The sequence below is a fragment of the Schistocerca gregaria genome, chromosome 2 (assembly GCF_023897955.1).
Source record: "Schistocerca gregaria isolate iqSchGreg1 chromosome 2, iqSchGreg1.2, whole genome shotgun sequence".
NCBI lineage: Eukaryota > Metazoa > Arthropoda > Insecta > Orthoptera > Acrididae > Schistocerca > Schistocerca gregaria.
The window spans coordinates 12523999-12547322 of record NC_064921.1 but is presented as its reverse complement, the minus strand read 5'-3'; the positions used below and the strand labels follow the sequence as shown (position 1 = coordinate 12547322).

General features: G+C 43.7%; 1 long non-coding RNA gene across 1 annotated transcript in view; it reads left to right on the top strand.

Annotated features, from left to right (window-relative positions):
• The window catches only part of LOC126336132 (uncharacterized), a 50267-nt gene extending 28380 nt beyond the window's left edge, over window positions 1–21887 (top strand). Inside the window, exons 2-3 of the long non-coding RNA XR_007564902.1 lie at window positions 6541–6611; window positions 21816–21887. This is a non-coding gene — a long non-coding RNA (uncharacterized LOC126336132). The remainder of the gene's footprint in view (window positions 1–6540; window positions 6612–21815) is intronic.
• The last annotated feature ends 1437 nt before the right edge of the window (window positions 21888–23324 follow it).

Genomic DNA, 23324 nt, shown 5'->3' with positions numbered 1-23324 from the left:
CAGTTGCTACACTCAACATAAGTGCTGGAAATGTCTGCATGTAAATAAAGGTGTTGTCGGGTGCAACCACTGTAGCCACATCACTGATGTCTATGCTGTGGAGTGTAGTGTTTACAATGCGGACTAGTTGTCAATTAACACATTTTCCATGCCTATCTCACAAATCAGGTAAACAGCTCACAATCTCATAATGCACTTGTCTGTTTTGAGATGGCCGGTTGTGTTTCAGCTTGATATTGGCACTGTGGCCTTGTTGGTAAATGTGCCATATGTATCACGAGCTGTGTAGCATTTAGCAAAGAAAGTGTCTCCTATAGTTGCCAAATAGCTCCATTAAGAGATCAACTGGTTGTGGCCTGCAGAGTATGAGAATTTGGAGAATCGAGTAGCATTCTTGGTGGTTGATCCCTCTTTGACAACATTTTTTTCAATTAGTTGCTTTCACAGCATTTTGATTTCAAAGTTGTTGACTGCATTAATTTAGTGTCATCATTCATTTCCTTCTGTGACCTTGACTCACTTTTGCAGTTGCATAAACAGTGTTTTGAGCAAATGCTGGGTAAAGCAAGGGATTTGCTAGCCCAAATTTAGCTAGAGTGACCTCTGAACCCAAATGTTTCCTGTCCTTGCACTTTGCCATTTGCTATGAGTTTTGCAGTTGCCACTGAATTAGCCAAACTATAGGAATTAAGGGTTATTTTGCCTGCAGCATTGAGTCAGTAGGCAATACAGTTAATGTTGATTAAAAAAACTCGGTGCAGTAATTGGATCATGTGGCAGTTTTAAGGCCACAATTAAAAACCAGTGTGAGGTGGAACTTGATCAGGTCACTGGCAACAAGGAGATACTAATGAGGGTGGCTGGTGGACATTATTTTTCAAACACTGATTAGAGATACACGTAACTGCAGTTGCCAATTACCGATATGACATTTGGCTTCTATAAGTTTACCAGATTGCCTTTTGGTGTTCTTACAGTTGGAGAATGTCATCAAGCCGAGAGCTCACCATAACATGAAGTGTGCACCTTATCTGGATGCTCTTCTTTTCAGAGGTGCTGCCAGGATTTTCAGTACTTCCAGGTGGTGGTTCAGGTGTGGAGGACAGTGGTCTGCATTGTAGGTTGGGAAATTGTACATTTTTGCACCCCATGTCGAGTATTAACGCCATGCCTTAAATGACTGCTTTCTACCAGTTGATCAGCTGCCTGTACATCAGAACTTGAAGGAGCTGGATGTTGTTTTTCCTTGCCAAGGGGAACTATTATAACAAATCCAAACCAAAAGCATCTGTGGTCTCTCACTCTCTCAATCAGCTCCTTAAGAAAGATGCAAAATTTGTTTGGTCACACACTTGTCAGAATGTCCTTTTGTGGTTAAAACATTGTTGATGATCATTGCCTTACAACCTTTGATCCCAAGAAAACCTTAATATTGGCTACTGATGCATCACAGCAGAGAATTATCTTTGGGCCTAAGACCCTTCCACACACCGAAATGAATTACTCTCTGACAGAGGTGGTGTTAAAAAAGCTTTAAGTTTCCCTGTATGGCTCCAAATCTCAGTTGGTCGTGGATCATAAACAGTAAGTACCATTGTTTAAACATAAGGCCAGACTTCCTGAAAAGATGGCTCACACTACACCATTGAGGAATATTTCTCAACAATTATTTTGATGATAGCCACTTTTGTCCCAACACCAGGTATGATGTTGCCATTGCATTGTCCCAGTTGCCTGTGGGTCCTAATATTGAGTTCAATGGGATGGAAACCATTTGTTTTGTTACTTACAATATTTTATCCATGACTTCCACAGCTACTGACAATATTGACTAAAGTTCCACTAATTGTTATGTAATCTGAAAACAAGCTTAATTAGTTCCTGGAAACCAATATCAGTATGGTCAGGTCTACACAGGATTTTACCAAGTTATGGGAAAAATTACAGTGAAATCACTCATCATGCTGCTCCTTTGTTGTGACTGTACCAAACAATCTTATTGAATACACAGGTGCAAGCTGTTGCAGTCCACATTTTCCTTCTTTATTTAACCTTTTCTCAGGGTCTGTCCCTCCATCATTACCTGTCACAATTGCAGCTTAATGGTCAGCTCCCTCACCCCTTTTTCCGTGCTCAATGACTTTAATGTCCACCATCCTGTTTGCGGCTGTTTGAAAACCTGTCAGATAGGTTCCTTCTTGACTGACCTTCTCAACTGACTCGATGTCATCTACCTTAACACTGCAGCACCCAAGTTCCTTTCAGACAAGATACACACCTATGGATGTCTTGTTCTGCACTGCCGAGCTTGCCCATCATCTTCAGTGGTCATTTCTCTCTGACACAAACCCGAGCAACCATTTACTGGGCACTATCCACTTGCCAACTCATACCTCCATGTATGTGTAAACCCAATTAGCACCTTCCCAAGGCTGACTGGAGGCTTTGTTGCCCCTGACTACCTTCAACGGACATCATCTGCCCAGTTAAGATGACCAGATACAGTACCTTATGAACATTATCTTTACTGCTGCAGAATGTTGCATACCACACAGTTCTTTACCACGCTGTGTCATGGTCAGCTGGTGGTCTGAGGCATGCTGTGATGCAATTTACATGCAGAGAAGTGCTCTCCCCTTTATTAACGGTCATCCCATGATGGCAAAATCTATTGATTATAAACTGTTGCATGTTCAGTGCCATTTCATTCTTTGGGGTAGCAAGAAATCTAAATGAATTTTTTTTACTAATTCTTTCAACAGTTCCACCCCCATCTTCTGTCACAGGGTGCACCCTGCAACGTCTCTCTGTGACGGAGGTCTGTTGACAGATGACCAGTCAGACTGTAGCAGATGTCATTGTAGAACCTACACCTGTCTCCAACAGTGTGGGCCACTATTTTTTGTAGAATTATAGCTACACTCACTGTCACCCCAACTTACTCCTTTTGAAATGAGTGGAGGCAGCTTGGATGATATACTTCTCCTCTCAGAATTATGAATACCACAATGTAGCCTTTATGTGCTGTCACCTCATCCCAATCCTCCACCCCAGAGCCAGACACTGTTTGCCCACTAGAGAATGGAATCACTGTCTCCTCCATAGTAGGACACTCTTTTGGGCAGATGTCATGTTTTCCCAACACTAGCAGAAGCCACCCTTGTACCAATCCATATGCCTGGTAAGGACAAAATACGTGTCTTCTAACTGCCACTCCATTACCCTCACCAGTCATGTTTGCAGGATGATGGAATGTATGATTCATGGCCAGCTGGTGTGGAGCCTGGAGTCTCACAATCTACTAACTGTGGACTGTGAACAGGCTTTTTGATTTAGAGAAAGCCTGTGATACCAGTTGGAGAACTGGAACCCTTTGTACTATATACATGTGGGGCTTCCCATGCTGCCTGCCACATATTGTGTACAAATCTTTAAAAGACCAAATTTCCAAGGTACATGTCGGTTCACCCTTATTTTATACCTTTATCCAAAAGCACAGGGTGCCTCGAGGCTCTGTCCTAAGCGCCATTAAACCTGCTAAAGCATTTCCCCCCAGGCATCTCTGACTTCGTTTTTAGTTGATGACTTAACAATCTATTGCAGTTCTCCATGGACTCATCTCCTTGACCAACATCTTTGGTGGTGTCTCAATTCTCTTTATTTGTGCAGCATCAAAAATGGCTTTTGCTTTTCCATTGGGAAAAAAAACAGTTTGTACAAATTTCTAGTGGTGCAATGGGTTCCACCATCATTACATCTTGGACCCATTGTTCTTTGTTTCACTGCAACTACAAAATTCATGGAAATTGTGCTTGTTAGGAAACGTTTTTGTCCCTCCCACGTGTCTTATTTGGCCACACACTGTATCCAGTCTATCAGTGTCCTACATGTCCAAAGCGGTATTTCCTGGGGCTTAAATCAGATCACCCTCCTCCATTTTTATTGATCCCTTGTCCATTTGAAACTAGACTACATCTGTTTGATTTATTAATCTACACATCCATCCACTGTACATGGATGTAACCCAATCCACCAGAGTGGAATATGTTAGGCCACTGGCAACCTTTACATAGTCCCATTGAGAGCCTCTATGCAGAAGCTGCCTAACTACAACTGCACTCCTGGCATGATCTTCTCCTTGGCGGATATGAATGCCATTCGTTGTGTGTGCCCAGCCACACATCCTATTCCCTGTATTTTGATGACTCCCTCAATTGCCTGTATGGGCCACACCATTCTTCTGTTTGGATTTGTCAACCTTTGCACACAAATTAGTGGAAGCATCTTAATGTAGACTGTTGACTCAGACAGCCCGTGGCGTCAGATGTGCCTTGGTGACTGGCACTGACCATTTTTGTTATGAGCTTCCTGTAAACTGCTAGATTTTTACAGCAAAGCTATTTCCTCTGTCAAACCACCTAGTACACCCAACAACATATACTTTTTAACTGTGCCGTATGCTCCAATTCCCTCAGGAGCATTCAGGGCCTCATTGTGCTTAGTGCAACAAGTCCAAGGAAGCTTACACTTGCTTGCTTTTGAGGGAGCCACCACGATTTCCTTGTCATGTTGGTCTGATGAGAAATGAGGCTGCTGCCGAAGCTGCATTCCTACCTTGACCTGCTAGCTCTTTGGTTGCTTCGGATGATCTCCTTGTTGCTGTCTGTTGGTAGATGGTACCACTTGGGAATAAGTGCTGGTCTTCTCTTCACAGGAACAAGCTCCAGGGAACTGAACCTCTCCCAATGGTTTGGCTGGCCACCTCTTGGCCCTTTCATCACAAGATGATTGTTTTAGCTAGGCCTTTTATTGGGCACTGTCTATTTGACCATTACCATTTGATAAGCAGCGATCCTTCACCAATTTGTGCTTGTCATAATAATGATTTTGTGGTTTGCTACTTCTTGAGCCAATATCTTTTTCTGAACTGCTTACGTTTCACTATATGTTTGCTGCATGAATTATTGGCCATTTTAGCATACAACATGCAGGCTGTTTTAGAAGTGACAGCAATTTTTCAAAGGACATGTAACCCTTCATTGCTTGCATGGATGGCACTCGTCATCCACACCATTTTTCTTGCTCAGTTTTCTCTGACAGGGCTGGATTCAGTTCACACCATTTTCAGTACCTCTCTGTTAACTCTCTGGCAGTTAGCTCCAATCATTGTTTATGAAACATTATTATAGTCTGGAGGACAGCTGTGCTGCCACAGTCTGAAACAAATCAGGTCTGTATTACTTTATTGCTTCCCTAGATTCTGTCAATCTTTCATAGGTGTAAACTTAGATGTATTGAAACTCATTGCAGTTGCCTTCCATGTTGCCTAGTATTATCTTTATTTTTAAATTGTGGAAGAAATGTCAAAGGCAATAATCTCAGACAGAGTTCAGTAGGGATCCTAACGTATGGGTGGAATGGTTCAATGAGCTGAGTGATGAAGATGCTAATAGTGATGGCACTGACTCAGAGACTGAATCAAAGAAAAAAGGAAGTCAAGAGGATACATTTTTTTAGCGAAAGATGGAATAACTAAACGGAGGAAAAATAAATATCCTACCAGTGTTAGAAGCAGATGTTGTAATTTTATTATGCATTTGCCTAGACCAAAAAAGCAAACTCATATAAAAAAGACAGAAAAAGAAATTCTGAATTTGTTCTTGGATGGAAACATAATACCGGATGGACTCCTGTTTCTTCTTCTACCACAGCTGGCAAATCTATCCATTCACAGAGGCCTTCAAAGTACTTTTCCACCTATTCACTCACTTCCCTGAATTTATCAGTTGAATTCGTTTTGCATTCTTAATGTTACCACTCTCACTTTTAATTTCAGCAAACATTGTTTTGACTTTTCTACATACCGATTTAGTCCTTCTGACCATAATTTCTTTTACGATTTCTTCACATTTTTCATGCAGTTATTTCATCTTAGCTTCCCTGTTCCTATTTATTTCATCCCTCAGTGACTTATTTTTGTATTCCTTAATTTCCCTGAACAGTTCTGTACTTCCTTCTTTTATTGATCAACTGCACTTCTTTGTGTATCGAGTCTTGATGACCAATCTCTTGAATGTCAGCCTACTCTTCACAACAGCTGACGATATTCTTCTGAATGTCAGATGGTATATTGCTAGACTCATACATTCTACACACCAATGTGAATTATTGTTTTGTTGTCACTTCCCCCAATGATTTTAGATATTCTGATAGAATGGGCACTTACGACCTAATGCAAAAAATAAGGCAGGTATGGATACGGATATTAGTTGTAGCTTCCAGCAAGGAAATCATGTTATGATCCTCATTACATTGTATAGTGATGACAAGACAAGCAATATTAATAGACATTCAGTCTTTGCAGAGATGACATTTATCTGTAGTGATGTATTGTATAAAAATAGTCACGTGTCGATAGGTTTCCAAACCGATGCAATGATTGGCAAATTGCTTTAAATGTGACATAGTATAATCTTATTTAATTTTTGTAGATTTGCTTGTTTGTTGTTCTAGACCTTACACACAAACAATTTATTTCAGGAACAGGAAATACAGCTGGTTGATTGGTGCCCTATACTGGAGGCGGGCAATCTCCACTTTGAGGGATTGAGGTATTTATCATTTTTTAAATTTAACTTTTCCCCTTACATACAGATGTGCCTTTACAAATGCTTGCTGTTTTTCTCCACTCCAGTCCATTTTCCTTATTAGTTCCACTGTTCAAGATCATCACAAGTCACTGTGATTCTGTGTAGACCAAAGTACAATTGACTTGATCACAGTCTTAATCTCTCTTCAAAAGGAGCCTAACACGATGCTAGGGTTGTATGATGAATTCAGATGCCACTAATTAAAATAATAATTTGGGTATCAGAATGAAAATGTTAGGAAAATTAGTTACAGATTTGCCAGGAAAAAGTAAAAATATTTCTAATTTTCCTCAGCATTGTGGCTTTTTCGAAAACTTCTTTACATAGAGGGCAAGATTCTGTTGTTCTGGAACTCCACTGAACCCATTAACCTGTTTGTATTTAAACTAATAATAAAAGTACATGTCTGATTTTACTGATTTGGTAATATTTGAGATTTTACAGTATCTGACACCACTCGACTTCAATGGTGAACAATCATTAGTTCATCACTGAAACAGAACACATGATGATGATGATGATGATATTATGATGATATGATGATGATATGATGATGATGATGATGCAAGTGCTGAATTAGACATTGGTCCTCTTGCGTGTGGAATTTTCCAAATCTACATTTTTTGTGTGCAATACCATTGCCTATTAATACAATGCTTAGATATGTCACTGTTTCCATTTTGGAGGCTAACAAAGTAGTCACTCCATTACTGAACAAAATGTATTTTTTTTTTTGACCAGCGTTTTTTGAAAAAACACACACACACACACACACACACACACACACACACACACACACACACACACGCTCGGTATTAATTCAGTACAAACCTCCACCCTGCGGTTCCGGGGGTTAGAATAGGCCCGAGGTATTCCTGCCTGTCGTAAGAGGCGACTAAAGGATTCCCTCCCCCTCAAGGGGCTAGTTAGCGCCTGCGTATGGAGACGGACGATTTCACGACCTATATTTGCGTTCATTTTGGTTTTTCACTTCTTCTGGTTTCTTCCTTCCTTTGGTTTCTTCCTTCCTTTGGTTTTTCACTTCTTCTGGTTTCTTCCTTCCTTTGGTTTCTTCCTTCCTTTGGTTTTTCACTTCTTCTGGTTTCTTCCTTCCTTTGGTTTCTTCCTTCCTTTGGTTTCTTCCTTCCTTTGGTTTCTTCCTTCGTTTGGTTGCTTCCTTCGTTTGGTTGCTTCCTTCGTTTGGTTGCTTCCTTCCTTTGGTTGCTTCCTCCCTGTGCATGCCTGAAGGCCAATCCACGCATTCACACGTGTAGCCGGTGACGGGGTAACGCGTAATTCCCCGCCCTGGGTAGCCAAGTAAGGCACGCACGTACCCCCTGGTAAAGGCCAGTCCCATGGAGGGGTGATTGCCTGAGCTGACACCTTCTGACCATGCCGATTGGTCCCTCCGTCCGTTTCTTGGGAGGCGTGACCTGGGAGGAGTGCCCTCTGAGAGGGTCCCCACAAGGAAGGAGCGTGCCATCGGAAATGCTGGCAATCATGGTGGATTCCTCTGCAATGGATTTCTCTTCTTCTTCTTCTCTCTTGACTTCTGCCCAGAAACGGAAACTTGACCAGCCACCAGTGACAAAAGTACTACCGCCTGCCCCACAGTTCCTCGTAGTTTCTCGATCTGAGGACGGAAAGGATTTTTCCTCTGTCAACCCTTTCGTTATCCAGAAGTGCGTAGATGCCATAGCCGGATCTGTCAAGTCTTGTACCAGGTTGCGTAATGGTACATTGTTACTAGAAACTGAGAGCTCCTTTCAGGCACAAAAACTGCTTCGGGCCACACTCTTGTCTGGGTGGAGGCTCACCACTCTTTGAATTGGTCTCCTGGTGTGGTCTACACTAGACCACTCGACGGATTGACTGACGAGGAGATTGTCATTCCTCGCTGAGCATAGCGTGACAGCTGTCCATAGGGTCATGAAAAAGGTTAACAATGACCTTGTACTGACCCGGATACTTTCCTTGACCTTTGATAGCGTATAGCTGCCGTCGCGCATCAAAGCGTGCTACGATGTTATTTCTGTTCGCCCCTATGTCCCGACACCTACGTGCTGCTACCAGTGTCAGCGTTTTAATCACACTCGCCATTCTTGTTCCAATGCGGCTACACGTGTGACTTGCAGCAGGGATGCCCATGAGGGTGACTGTCTACCTCTGTCTCCTCATTGTGTGAACTGTCGCGGTGACCATGCAGCGTCCTCCTGCGACTGTCCCATCTACAAGGAAGAATGCTGTATCCAAGAAATTCGGGTCAAAGAGAAAGTCTCCACCTCGGCTGCTCGCAAGCTATTCGCTAGTAGGAAACCCACGTTGCTCCCAGCGGGGATATACAGTACTGTCCTCGCCTCTCCTCAGACTACTAGGGAGGTAGCGATGCAGACATGTGATCTGACCTTCAGCACTACGGTCGTCCATTCGGCCAGTGCTAAGATCGCCCGGTCGACGTCTCCTCTTCCTCCCGTCGCCCCTGCGACACAAGCACCTTTATCAGCTTCTGCCAGGACGAAGACACAGAAGTCAGAAGCACGGGCCTTCAAGAAATAACCGTCTCGTGCAGACCTTCTACATACCTCAAGCCCTCAGCCATCGACCAATCCTTCCACACAACGACCTTCCAAGAAGGCTCATAGGAAGCACAGTTCTCCTTCCCTGCCACGGTGCATTTCTCCTCCTGCACCCCCCAGCGGTTGCCGCCCCAGGCTGTCATCCATTTCGCCTGGCCGCACCGCTGGTAGCCGAACATCTGGCCGTTCACCAGCGGAGGAAGCTCCCCCTCCCGGCCATCTTCACAAGATGTCCGATGAACCTATAGAACAAATGGACGATGACTGTCCGCCTCCTGCTAGCGGCGGCAGTGCTCGCTCGAAGCCGGGCTCTCAGTGGCCTTCGAAATGACCCCTTCTTGCATCTTCTTCCTCTCACGATGCCACTTGTTCACCGGAATATTCGCAGCATTCGCTCCAACCAAGAGGACTTGAAATTGTTGCTCCGCTTGCACCGTCCACTCGTCGTAGCCCTCCAGGAAATTAAGCTACGCCCATGCGATCAAATTGCCTTGGCTTACTACACCTCTGTGTGTTTTGACTTACCACTATGGCAGGTATTCCGGCTCATGGAGGGGTTATGTTGCTGGTACGGGATGATATGTACTATGATCCCATCACATTGCACACCGGCCTGCAGGCAGTTGCCGTCCGCATTACTTTCCCCACTTTTACATTTTCCATTTGTACCGTTTACACTCCATCGTTGTCTGCCGTTATCAGGGCAGACATGCTGCAAATTAGTGCTCAGCTCCCTGCACCATTTTTGGTAACTGGAGACTTCAGTGCTCACCATCCTGTTTGGGGCTCTCCAGCATCCTGTCCGAGGTGCTCCCTGTTAGCAGACGTTTTCAACCAGCTCAATTATATCTGCCTCAATACTGGCGCCCCTACTTTCCTTTCAGACACCTTTCACACCTTTCCCCATTTAGACCTCTCTGTATGTACTACCCAACTTGCACGCCGGTTTGAGTGAGTGGTATGCACTTTTTGATACATATTCGAGTGACCACTTCCCGTGTGTTATCCATCTCCTGCATCATACCCCCCTCTCCGTGGTCAACTAGTTGGAACATCTCCAAAGCAGACTGGGGGCTCTTCTCTTCCAGGGCGACCTTTCAGGATCAAACCTTCACAAGCTGTGATAGTCAGGCCGCACACCTCACGGGAGTCATTCTCACTGCTGCTGAATATTCCATCCCTCACACTACTTCTACTCCAAGTCGCGTAACGGTCCCCTGGTGGACTGCAGCATGTAGACACACTTAACGTGCTCGTCGGTGTGCTTTACGCACCTTTAAATGCCACCCTACAGTGGCGAATGTATCAATTACAAACTATTATGTGCGCAGTGTCGTCTGGTTATTAAAGAAAGCAAGAAAGCCAGCTGGGCTGCTTTCACAAGCTCCTTAAACAGTTTTACTTCTTCTGTTGTCTGGGGTAGCCTGGACCGGCTATCTGCCACTAAGGTCTACTCACCAGTTTCTGAAGGACTTCAATGACGTCCTTGTGGCATTTGAGGGTGTCTCCAATGCCTTCGGCCGCTTTTTCGCAGAGGTTTCGAGCTCCACTCATTACCCCCCTGCCTTCCTCCCACGAAAACAGGCAGAGGAGGCTCGGCCACCTAATTTCCACTCCTCGAATTGTGAAAACTACAATGCCCCATTCACCATGCGGGGGAACTCGAAAATGCACTTGTCCAGTCACGGTCCTCTGCTCCGGGGCCTGATTCTATTCATATTCAGATGCTGAAGAACCTTTCTTCTGCGGATAAAGGTTTCATTCTTCGTACTTACAATCGCATCTGGATTGAGGGACATTTTCCCGCATGCTGGCGCGAGTCTATTGTTCTACCGATTCCTAAGCCGGGGAGGGACAAGCACTTGCCTTCCAGTTATCGACCCATCTCGCTTACCAGCTGTGTCTGTAAGGTGATGGAGCGAATGGTTAACTCTCCTTTGGTTTGGCTGTTCGAATCTCGACGCCTACTTACCAATATACAACGTGGATTTCGTAGGCGCCGCTCTGCTGTTGACCATCTGGTTACCTTGTCGACCTTCATTATGAATAACTTCTTGCGGAAGCGCCCGTCCGCGGCTGTGTTCTTTGATATGGAGAAGGCTTACGACACCTGTTGGAGGGCGGGCATTCTCCGCACCATGCATACATGGGGCTTTCACGGTCGCCTCTCGCTTTTTATTCGTTCCTTTTTAATGGATCGACAGTTCAGGGTACGTGTAGGTTCTGTCCTGTCAGACACCTTTCGCCAGGAGAATGGGGTGCCACAGGGCTCAGTTTTGAGCGTCGCTCTCTTCGCCATAGCGATCAATCCAATAATGGATTGCCTCCCAGATGATGTATCAGGCTCCCTGTTCGTGGACGATTTTGCCATCTATTGCAGCCCGCAGCGTACATGTTTCCTGGAGCGCTGTCTTTAGCGTTCTCTTGACCGTCTTTATTCCTGGAATGTCGCCATGGCTTCTGTTTTTCTTCCGAGAAAACAGTCTGTATTAACTTCTGGTGCTACAGAGTATGTCTCCCAGCGTCCTTATGACTCGGCCCCGTTGCTCTCCCATTCATGGAGACAACAAAATTTTTAGGTCTTACATTTGACAGGAAACTTAGTTGGTCTCCACATGCGTCATATTTGGCTGCCCGTTGTACCCGTTCTCTAAACATCCTCCGTGTTCTCAGTGGCACGTCGTGGGGAGCGGATCGAACCGTCCTACTTCGCCTATATCGGTCGATCGTCCGCTCCAAGCTGAATTATGGGTGCTTTGTATACTCCTCTGCACGGCCGTCCATCTTACGCCACCTCAACTCCATACAACATCGGGATTTACGGCTTGCGATTGGAGCGTTTTATACTAGTCCCGCCGAGAGTCTTCATGCTGAAGCCAGTGAATTGCCACTTACCTACCGGCGCGATATACTTCTTTGTCGTTACGCCTGTCGGCTTCTGTCAATGCCCGACCACCCATCGTATCGTTCCTTTTTCGATGACTCTCTCAACCGTCAATACGGGTTGTATGTCTCTGCCCTGCTACCCCCTGGAGTTCGCTTTCCTCACCTCCTTCAACACCTTGATTTTTCACTCCCTGCAACCTTTAGAGCGGGCGAAGCCACACGCCACCTTGGCTCCAGGCTCAGGTTCGCGTTAACCTTGACCTCCGCTCGCTCCCAAAGGAGGTTACCCCCGGTTCAGTATACCACTCCCGATTTGTCAAACTTTGTTCGAAGTTCATTAATATGACTTTCATTTATACAGATGGCTCTAAGACCAACAACGGGGTCGGGTGTTATTTTATTGTCGGGTCACGAAGTTTCAAATACCGGCTACATGGCCATTGTTCGGTCTTCACAGCTGAGCTCTTTGCCCTCTACCAGGCTGTTCTTTACGTCTGCTGCCACCGACATTCTGCTTATGTCATCTGCTCCGATTCTCTGAGCGCCATCCAGAGCCTCAGTCATCCGTATCCGGTTCACCCTTTCGTGCACCGGATCCAACGCTCTCTTCAGCAGCTGGTGGATGACGGGTCTGCAGTTAGCTTTATGTGGGTTCTTGGCCATGTCGGTATCCCTGGGAATGAAGCTGCAGATGCCACGGCCAAGGCTGTGGTCCTCCAGCCTCGGACGGCTTCTTGTTGTGTCCCTTCATCAGATTGTAGAACGCTCATTTGTCAGTGCATTTTATCGCTGTGGCATGCCGATTGCGCTGCACTTACGAACCACAAGCTTCGGGCCATGAAACCTCTTCCCGTAGCTTGGACGTCCTCCTCACCTCCTCCTCGGCGGGAGGAGGTCGTTTTGGCTCGGCTACGAATTGGACACTGCCAGTTCAGCCATCGCCATCTGCTGATGGCAGCGCCGGCGCCGTTCTGTCCATGTGGGCAATTGCTGACAGTCCGCCAAATTTTAAAATCCTGTCCAGATTTTACTACGCTGCGTCTTGATCTTGGCCTGCCATGTACTCTGGATGCCATTTTAGCGGATGACCCAGGAGCTGCTGCTCGCGTTCTTTGTTTTATCGTCTTGATACACCTGTCTAAGGACGTTCGATTATGCTGTAGTTTTTTAATCCTATGCCTCTTAATACGTCTTTTATAGTGTTGACCCTTTTAGTTGCTGTTTTAATCTTGTGCCTCGCATCACATTCCTAAATTAGTCAGGGCGCTAATGACCATTGTAGTCATGAGCCCAAAAACCACAAAAAAGTCATTATTAGTGTTATGACATGTTGTGTGTGATAGATGTGATAGTGAGTGACAATCTCCATGCTCAGTTGAAGAACACTTCAATTGCAGCACAATTTCACAATGAAGTTTTGTTTGGACAGCCAGTGATGTATCATCTGCGGACACTTGAGAGTAGGAAAAACAAAGTCTGCTGCCATAATACAAGTTTGGAGGGAAGCCTCATCCTGAGACACTATTACAAGCGGTGTTCACACGGTGTGAAGGTGATAAGGGGATGGTGGTGGAGGGGGGGTGGTAAGAGGATGGGAGTGGGGCAGCACACTGTTTAGTATACCATGATGCAGTGCAGTGGCAGTGTGGTGTAGAATGGAGCATCTGTGCTGGTCTGGGCTAGATGAGATTTAGCCAACACCTGGAGTGGAAGTAAGTAAACAATTGAATGTACATTACCACATCATGTGCAGATGGAATGTGTTTCCTTGATAGCACTGCCCTCTGTTTCCTGATGAGTGCACTCTGCAGAAATGTGGCTAGTGCCCCCTGGTGGCACATGTAACACTTCGTGTATCAACAAATTGTTTCTATACTGCATCATGTTCACAATGTGGATGTCCTTGTGGTATTCGTAAGTACACACTAGTGGAGAGAGACATCTGTGGGCTGAGGGCAGACAAACTGTCAGCGTGAAGCCATTGCGCTGGTAGCATAACAGTCACCTTGCAGTCCGTACACAATTATCGCAAAGGAGGTGATGAAATATGTGATTCAAAATATAAAAAATTTGAAACTTTGGAACAACACACAAATCTATACATATGAATTGGGTGGATAAAGTTACACACTCCCAAAAAATATTCTATTTTGTTGTTTACAACAAAATTATAATTGAATACGGTATATTAATTATCAGGGATACACATCCCTTAATGCATTCATAAATCAAACATATTTTAAAATTGTAGCTAAGCCTACACAAGACTTAAGTGGCATTGGATACCATTGTAAACTATTGTTTGAGGTAATCAGACTTAGATAAAAATAAAAGCCATAGGTTGAGCACTTCTGTATAGTGTGTGTTTCATGTGAATTAAACAGAGAACTGACTCATGGAGATAACATCTTGGACCTACTGCTAACAAACAGACCCAAACTTTTCGACTCTGTAAGTGCAGAACAGGGAATCAGTGATCATAAGGCCATTGCAGCATCCCTCAATATGGAAGTTAATAGGAATATAAAAAAAGGGATGAAGGTTTATCTGTTTAGCAAGAGTAATAGAACGCAGATTTCAGACTACCTAACAGGTCAAAGTGAAAATTTCTGTTCCAACACTGACAATGTTGAGTGTTTATGGAAAAAGTTCAAGGCAGACGTAAAATGCGTTTTAGACAGGTACGTGCCGAGTAAAACTGTGAGGGATGGGAAAAACCCACCATGGTTCAACAACAAATTTAGGAAACTACTGCAAAAGCAAAGAGCTTTACTCCAAATGTAAACGCAGCCAAAACCTCTCAGACAAACAGAAGCTAAACAATGTCAAAGGTAGTGTAAGGAGGGTTATGCGTGATGCGTTCAGTGAATTCGAAAGTGAAATTTTATGTACCGACTTGACAGAAAATCCTGGGAAGTTCTGGTCTTACGTTAAATCAGTAAGTGGCTCAAAACAGCATATACAGACACTCCAGAATGATGATGGCATTGAAACAGAGGATGACACATGTAAAGCTGAAATACTAAACACCTTTCTCTAAAGCTGTTTCACAGAGGAAGACCGCATTGCAGTTCCTTCTCTAAATCCTCGCACAAATGAAAAAATGTCTGACAACAAAATAAGTGTCCAAGGAATAGAAAAGCAACTGAAATCACTCAACAGAGGAAATTCTACTGAACCTGATGGGATACCAGTTCAATTCTACTCAGAGTACGCGAAAGAACTAGCCCCCATTCTAACAGCTTGTTTTCGGAAACCCGGAATCTACTGTGTCGGAATCAACATGGATTCTGGAAACAGCGATCGCGAGAGACCCAACTCGCTTTATTTGTTCATGAGACCCAGAAAATATTAGATACAGGCTCCCAGGTAGATACTAGTTTCCTTGACTTCCGCACTGTCGCCTGATAAACAAAGTAACAGCCTACGGAATGAAACTTCCTGGCAGATTAAAACTGTGTGCCCGACCGAGACTCGAACTCGGGACCTTTGCCTTTCGCGGGCAAGTGCTCTACCATCTGAGCTACCGAAGCACGACTCACGCCCGGTACTCACAGCTTTACTTCTGCCAGTATCCGTCTCCTACCTTCCAAACTTTACAGAAGCTCTCCTGCGAAACATGCAGAACTAGCACTCCTGAAAGAAAGGATATTGCGGAGACATGGCTTAGCCACAGCCTGGGGGATGTTTCCAGAATGAGATTTTCACTCTGCAGCGGAGTGTGCGCTGATATGAAACTTCCTGGCAGATTAAAACTGTGTGCCCGACCGAGACTCGAACTCGGGACCTTTGCCTTTCGCGGGCAAGTGCTCTACCATCTGAGCTACCGAAGCACGACTCACGCCCGGTACTCACAGCTTTACTTCTGCCAGTATCCGTCTCCTACCTTCCAAACTTTACAGAAGCTCTCCTGCGAAACATGCAGAACTAGCACTCCTGAAAGAAAGGATATTGCGGAGACATGGCTTAGCCACAGCCTGGGGGATGTTTCCAGAATGAGATTTTCACTCTGCAGCGGAGTGTGCGCTGATATGAAACTTCCTGGCAGATTAAAACTGTGTGCCCGACCGAGACTCGAACTCGGGACCTTTGCCTTTCGCGGGCAAGTGCTCTACCATCTGAGCTACCGAAGCACGACTCACGCCCGGTACTCACAGCTTTACTTCTGCCAGTATCCGTCTCCTACCTTCCAAACTTTACAGAAGCTCTCCTGCGAAACATGCAGAACTAGCACTCCTGAAAGAAAGGATATTGCGGAGACATGGCTTAGCCACAGCCTGGGGGATGTTTCCAGAATGAGATTTTCACTCTGCAGCGGAGTGTGCGCTGATATGAAACTTCCTGGCAGATTAAAACTGTGTGCCCGACCGAGACTCGAACTCGGGACCTTTGCCTTTCGCGGGCAAGTGCTCTACCATCTGAGCTACCGAAGCACGACTCACGCCCGGTACTCACAGCTTTACTTCTGTCAGGGCGTGAGTCGTGCTTCGGTAGCTCAGATGGTAGAGCACTTGCCCACGAAAGGCAAAGGTCCCGAGTTCGAGTCTCGGTCGGGCACACAGTTTTAATCTGGCAGGAAGTTTCATATCAGCGCACACTCCACTGCAGAGTGAAAATCTCATTCTGGAAACATCCCCCAGGCTGTGGCTAAGCCATGTCTCCGCAATATCCTTTCTTTCAGGAGTGCTAGTTCTGCATGTTTCGCAGGAGAGCTTCTGTAAAGTTTGGAAGGTAGGAGACGGATACTGGCAGAAGTAAAGCTGTGAGTACCGGGCGTGAGTCGTGCTTCGGTAGCTCAGATGGTAGAGCACTTGCCCGCGAAAGGCAAAGGTCCCGAGTTCGAGTCTCGGTCGGGCACACAGTTTTAATCTGCCAGGAAGTTTCATATCAGCGCACACTCCGCTGCAGAGTGAAAATCTCATTCTGGAAACATCCCCCAGGCTGTGGCTAAGCCATGTCTCCGCAATATCCTTTCTTTCAGGAGTGCTAGTTCTGCATGTTTCGCAGGAGAGCTTCTGTAAAGTTTGGAAGGTAGGAGACGGATACTGGCAGAAGTAAAGCTGTGAGTACCGGGCGTGAGTCGTGCTTCGGTAGCCCAGATGGTAGAGCACTTGCCCGCGAAAGGCAAAGGTCCCGAGTTCGAGTCTCGGTCGGGCACACAGTTTTAATCTGCCAGGAAGTTTCATATCAGCGCACACTCCGCTGCAGAGTGAAAATCTCATTCTAGCCTACGGAATATCGGACCGGATCGGGTTGATGGAGGAGATAGAGAATATCAAAAGAAGAGCGGTGTGTTTCGTCACAGGGTTATTTGGTAACCATGATAGTGTTATGGAGATGTTTAGCAAACTCCAGTGGCAGACTCTGCAAGAGAGGCGCTCTGCATCGCGGTGTAGATTGCTCGCCAGGTTCCGAGAGGGAGCGTTTTTGTATGATGTATCAAATATATTGCTTCCCCCTACTTCTACCTCCTGAGGAGATCACGAATGTAAAACTAGAGAGATTCGAGCTCTCACAGAGGCTTTGAGACAGTTGTTCTTCCCACGAACCATATGTAACTGGAACAGAAAAAGGAGGTAATGACATTGGCACGTAAAGTGCCCTCCGCCACACACTGCTGGGAGGCTTGTGGAGTATAAACATAGATGTAGGTGTAGATGTAGATCCTTTTATAAATGAGTTGTATTACATGTATTTTGTTAAATATTGCCCAGTGCCTGTTTATCATTGGATGTGAAAGATTGAGACATATTTCAAAACAGATTTGAGTGTTTATACTAATTAGTTCAAGTATTTCTAGTAATTAGTAAAAAGTTTTAAAAATTTGATAGAAGATAAAGAGAAGTAAGAACAAACAGTTTTCTCTGAAGTAAAGTCATTAAAAGGGTTATACCTTCTGTAATATCTCCTTGGACAGCTGTAGCACAGCATGTTAACAGTGATTGAAAAAATATCCTAACTGAAAGAGACTTGAGGTATGTGTCACACCTTGTCAGTGACATATTTTTTCAAACTTAACATGAATTTGTGTACTTACTGGATGTCATGCCACACTTGGGCAGTTTTTTTTTTAACCCACCACTGTGACAAAATTTCTGTAGAACTCAAAAGGCCTCTGGTGTCTTCTGTATGTTGCTGCTGTAGTTTCCATCATGGTTTGGCTGCTTCCATTATTGAACTAGGTTTATTGAGTTTAGTGAGACATGAGTTTTGGATTTTTCTAGGGTTGTGTCATTGTATAAAGACTGGACAGGTATTGTGCCAAGATTTAGTCCCTTCATTTAACCATCTAGGCATCTTAACACCAAAAAGTCCTTAAGTGTGAAAGAGTGACCTGTGAGTCACTGCTATAAGTAGTGGCATATTGTCAGAGGTGGGTATTCAGTTAAGATAAGTAGTAAGGGAGGTAGAAAGGAATGAAAGATGACTAAGGTTGAATATCCTGTCACCAGTTGGGTCATTTGAAATGGAACTCTATCTTGGACTGAGAGAGGATGTTCAAGAAAGTCAGTCTTGTGCTTGCCTCTAGTGATTTAGCGGAAGTTTGATATAATATAGGCACCTCTTCAATAAGGCATGTAATGATTATGGATCGATTTTGTGGTTTGGTCACAAGGAGGGATCAAGTGCTTGATGATCCTCTCTCACAGCTGTGGGTTAGGCAGGAGAGAGTAGAGGACAAGTATTAGTGTACATCATGCAAAGTTAGTAATCATGTAGCTACAATTGAAAGGTTGACAAAAGAAAATCTAATGGGAACTGGGAAAGAGTAAGAAGTAAAAAGAAAAATGAAAAAATATAGAAATCACATCAGCAATTCAGGTTAACAAACAGTTTGGCTTGTTGCCTGGAATAAGTGGCTATCAAATTTGTTAAAATGGAATGCAGCAGACTCATTGGAATATCATTAATGTTTGTCATAAATATTAGAAAATAGAAAGAAAAGAATCTTGCTGCTTGATAACAGCCACTGGAGATGTGCGAGACACACAGTAGAGAGAAAAAAAAAATGTAGTTGTAGAGTCCCGTATTTGTAATGGTCATGAAATAAAGTGCCACACTTAACCATGTTTCAGAGAATAACATGCCTTGAGCAAATTCTCTAATGGAATGTTCAGGTTCTTACACTAGGAGGTACAGTGTGTTTTAGTTAATAAATTAATCACAGCTTTTAAAAATGAGGTGAATGGATTGTAGCATGCAACAGGCCTCACTAGTCTGTGTTTCATTGCGGTTTAGCAGCACAATGACCAGTTGTGTTGCCTTTGACTGTAGGTTGGACTAATATCTGTGATGCAACTCTTGCTCCAATTATTAAATGAGATTTCTTATAATTCCACTGGAAGCAAGATGGCTCAATCAGAGTGATTATAAACACACCCAGTGAGGTCACTAGGCACAACAGAGGATGGCATGTAGTGATAAATGTGTCAACACCAGGCCAAGTGGCTAAAAACCAACAGCAAATGAAAGGGCAGCAAAAGTCAACGTCAGCTCCTCTTGTATGTACTCGCTGAAGAGTGTTATGTAGTGTCTGGAGGACATATTTATTGTGAGCTTAGAAAATTTAGCTATTCATGAACACTGATTTGGACTCTGTTTTCCCTAACCACTGCTGTTTGGCTTGCATGTGGACATGTCTGTTTTCCTAATGTGGGCAGCCCTCATCCTCTATTCAACTGCATGTAGTGCCTACTGAGAGTGCACTCTCAGCTTTGTGTGCATGAAATGTGTGTTCCATATAAGAGGATTCGTAGCCTGGCAATGTTAGTGTTCTCCAGCACTAATGTTAGAGTTGTTGGTAGATTTTAAGAGTGCTTCAACTTCCAAGATGTATCTGCCTCTAGGAAATCTTGTTTATGTTTGGTTTAAGAAGAGCAGTGATCTGTTATTTTCTGAGAATAATTTGTACTTAACGGATGTTAAGTAAATCCATTTATGTTCAAACAGCAAACCTACAATAAGGCTATACTAACCATGGTCTACAGTTAAGATGGATTGTGAATGATGCACTAGAAGAGCTTCTCATAGGATGTGTAACAGGGACAGACAAGCACACATAGTTCTCTGTAGAGTCAAATTTCACCACCACCACCACCACCGCTGCTTCCCTCTGCTCCTAAACTGGTGACGCCTTGATGCCTCATAATGTGCTCTACCAACCTCTCTCTTATTTACTCAAGTTGTAACAAAAATTTCTTCTTCAACCAATTCTGTTCAGTACCTCCTCATTATGTACACAATCTACCCATCTGAATCTTCACCATTCTTCAGTAGCACCACATTTCAAAAGCTTCTACTCTGCTATTGTCTATGTTTCTGCCATACTTTACTACTCAAGACGAATACCTGCTTTAGAGACTTCCTAATGCTTAACTCTAAATTCTGAAGGTGGCAGGGGTAAGAGATAGGGAGCGGAAGGCTATTTACAATTTGTACAGAAACCAGATGGCAGTTACAAGAGTTGAGGGACATGAAAGGGAAGCAGTGGTTGGGAAGGGAGTGAGACAGTGCTGTAGCTTCTCACTGATGTTATTCAATCTGTATATTGAGCAAGCAGTAAAGGAAATGAGACAGCAAACGACTTGGAAGAGCAGTTGAACAGAATGGATAGTGTCTTGAAAGGAGGATATAAGATCAACATCAACAAGAGCAAAACGAGGATAATGGAATTTAGTCGAATTAAGTCTGGTGATGCTGAGGGAATTAGATTAGGAAATGAGACACTTAAAGTTGTAAAGGTGTTTTGCTATTTGGGGAGCAAAATAACTGATGATGGTCGAAGTAGAGTGGATATAAAATGTAGACTGGCAATGGCAAGGAAAGCATTTCTGGAGAAGAGACATTTTTTAACATTGAGTATAGATATAAGTGTCAGGAAGTCATTTCTGAAAGTATATGTATGGAGTGTAGCCATGTATGGAAGTGAAACAAGGACGATAAATAGTTTGGACAAGAAGAGAATAGAAGCTTTTGAAATGTGGTGCTACAGAAGAATGCTGAATATTAGATCGGTAGATCACATAACTAATGAGGAGGTATTGAATAGGATTGGGGAGAAGAGAAGTTTGTGGTACAACTTGACTAGAAGAAGGGATTGGTTAGTAGGACATGTTTTGAGGCATCAAGGGATGGAAAATTTAGTATTGGAGGGCAGTGTAGTAGGTAAAAATCATAGAGGGAGATCAAGAGGTGACTACACTAAGCAGATCAGAAGGATGTGGGTTGTAGTGGGTTCTGGGAGACAAAGAAGCTTGCACAGGATAGAGTAGCATGGAGAGCTGCATCAGACCAGTCTCAGGACTGAAGACCACAAGAACAACATACCACTTTACATTTGACTACAGCAATGGCTGCAAGAAACTGGTACATTTACATGTATGAGGATAATGAGTGCTACATGGACATGTCTCACTCCTGACTTTGAAGAGAATGCCCTACATCATTCAGAAGAAAACCCAATGAAAAGTACTCAAAACATTGTATGGGCCTTGGGGTGCTACTTGCCCCATAGGTCTGAGGTAAATGTTTATACTGTTTGTGTACCCTAAAGCAGGAGATATGAAATTTCTACAGTCCTCAAACCGAGTTTTGTAACTATTAAGTTTTAGTGAAAATTTCTTAAATCATTTTTTTTCTTTAAATTGCATGCAGTTTAATGTAAAGTAATACACAGATGTAATTCATTTTTTATGGTCATTAGGTACTTCCGAGGCAGTGTAATGAGATATGTGACTGCAGCTGTGAAGGCTAGAGTTGGCCAGGGCCAGAGTTGCAGTCACGTCAGGCTCACCGATGGCAACACTTGCCATCTCCTCGGCGAGTTGTGGGATGATAATAATCGTAAGTATTTCAAAGGTTAAATATATCATCAGTCAACAGTGTTTTTTTAGAAATTCCTACATTTGGACCTTCCTTTTCTCTGGTATTTAAGTTTTTATTGCATTTTTTCTTTTTTCTGCCTGTAGTTAATTGGCATCCTCAATCATATAATGACTTCTGATGAACTAAAAAAATTACAGGGGAGAAATTTGGAAATGCTGAATAAGCAGAACGATAAACAGGTATCTGCATGTTCTGTAATAAATACACCTTCACAGCAGTAGCATCCTGATTGCGGGTCAGGATCAGAGTAACCTGATTTTAAGTTGCAATTGTGTGGCAGGCTCATCAATTTCTTTGTGTTGGAGTGTGAAATTATGGGGTGGAAAGCTTCCAGGCTAGGAAATGTGTTCAAAAAGGAAGAGTAAACTCTGACCAATACCTGAGATGAGACAAAAGTTTAGGATAAGAAATTGGCATTAATCCCATGAGGCAGCAACATACTGTACAAGAGGTGATCAAAAAGTAATGGGGATTTTTTATTTTCACATGTGTTATGTATCATATTTCCAATTTTTTATCTCTTACGTATATATGTTCCTGATGTGTTTCTAGTTTTAGTTCTTTGAATATTTAGTTTCTTGTTGACAATTGAGATGGTTATACATCTCTTTTTAGTTCTGGACAAAATTTTACTTGATAGAAAGATGAATCAAGGAATTTGCATTAAAATTTGCTTAAAAATGGAATAATGTTCTATGAGTGTGAAAAGAGTTCACGACTTTCCAGAATGAGATTTTCACTCTGCAGCAGTGTGTGTGTGTGTGTGTGTGTGTGTGTGTGTGTGTGTGTGTGTGTGTGTGTGTAAAAGACTTGAACTCGGCACATGCCTTTCGTGGGCAAGTGCCCTACTGCAGGTAATGAAGACAATGAGAACTGTGGATGCCCTAGCACACCAATTGCAGTAGACATTGTGGAAGAAGTGAAGAAAAAAAATGATTCTCGCGAATTTTAGGGGCTGCTGATGACCCTGGCATATCCTTTGGCTCATGGCAAGCAATTTTTTTTATATGTTAGGCAAGAAACATGCAGCAGTAAATTTTTTTCCAACATTGTGGTACTTTTTCTAAAAAAGACATTGCATAGACATTGTTCAGGAACTGCTGAATGAAGTCAACAATTGTCCAGCACATTCAAAGAAGGGTGTGACAGGTTACAAAATGTGGGTATATGGGTATGAAATTGAAACGGAGGACAAATTGTTCCCATGGAAACTGTCTGAAGACCCAAGACAGAAAGAATTCTAAAAGTTTGAGCTCATGTGAAGGTTCTCCTCATTGTTTTCTTAGATCTTAGTTGATAATGATTTCCTGCCTTATGGTCATATGGT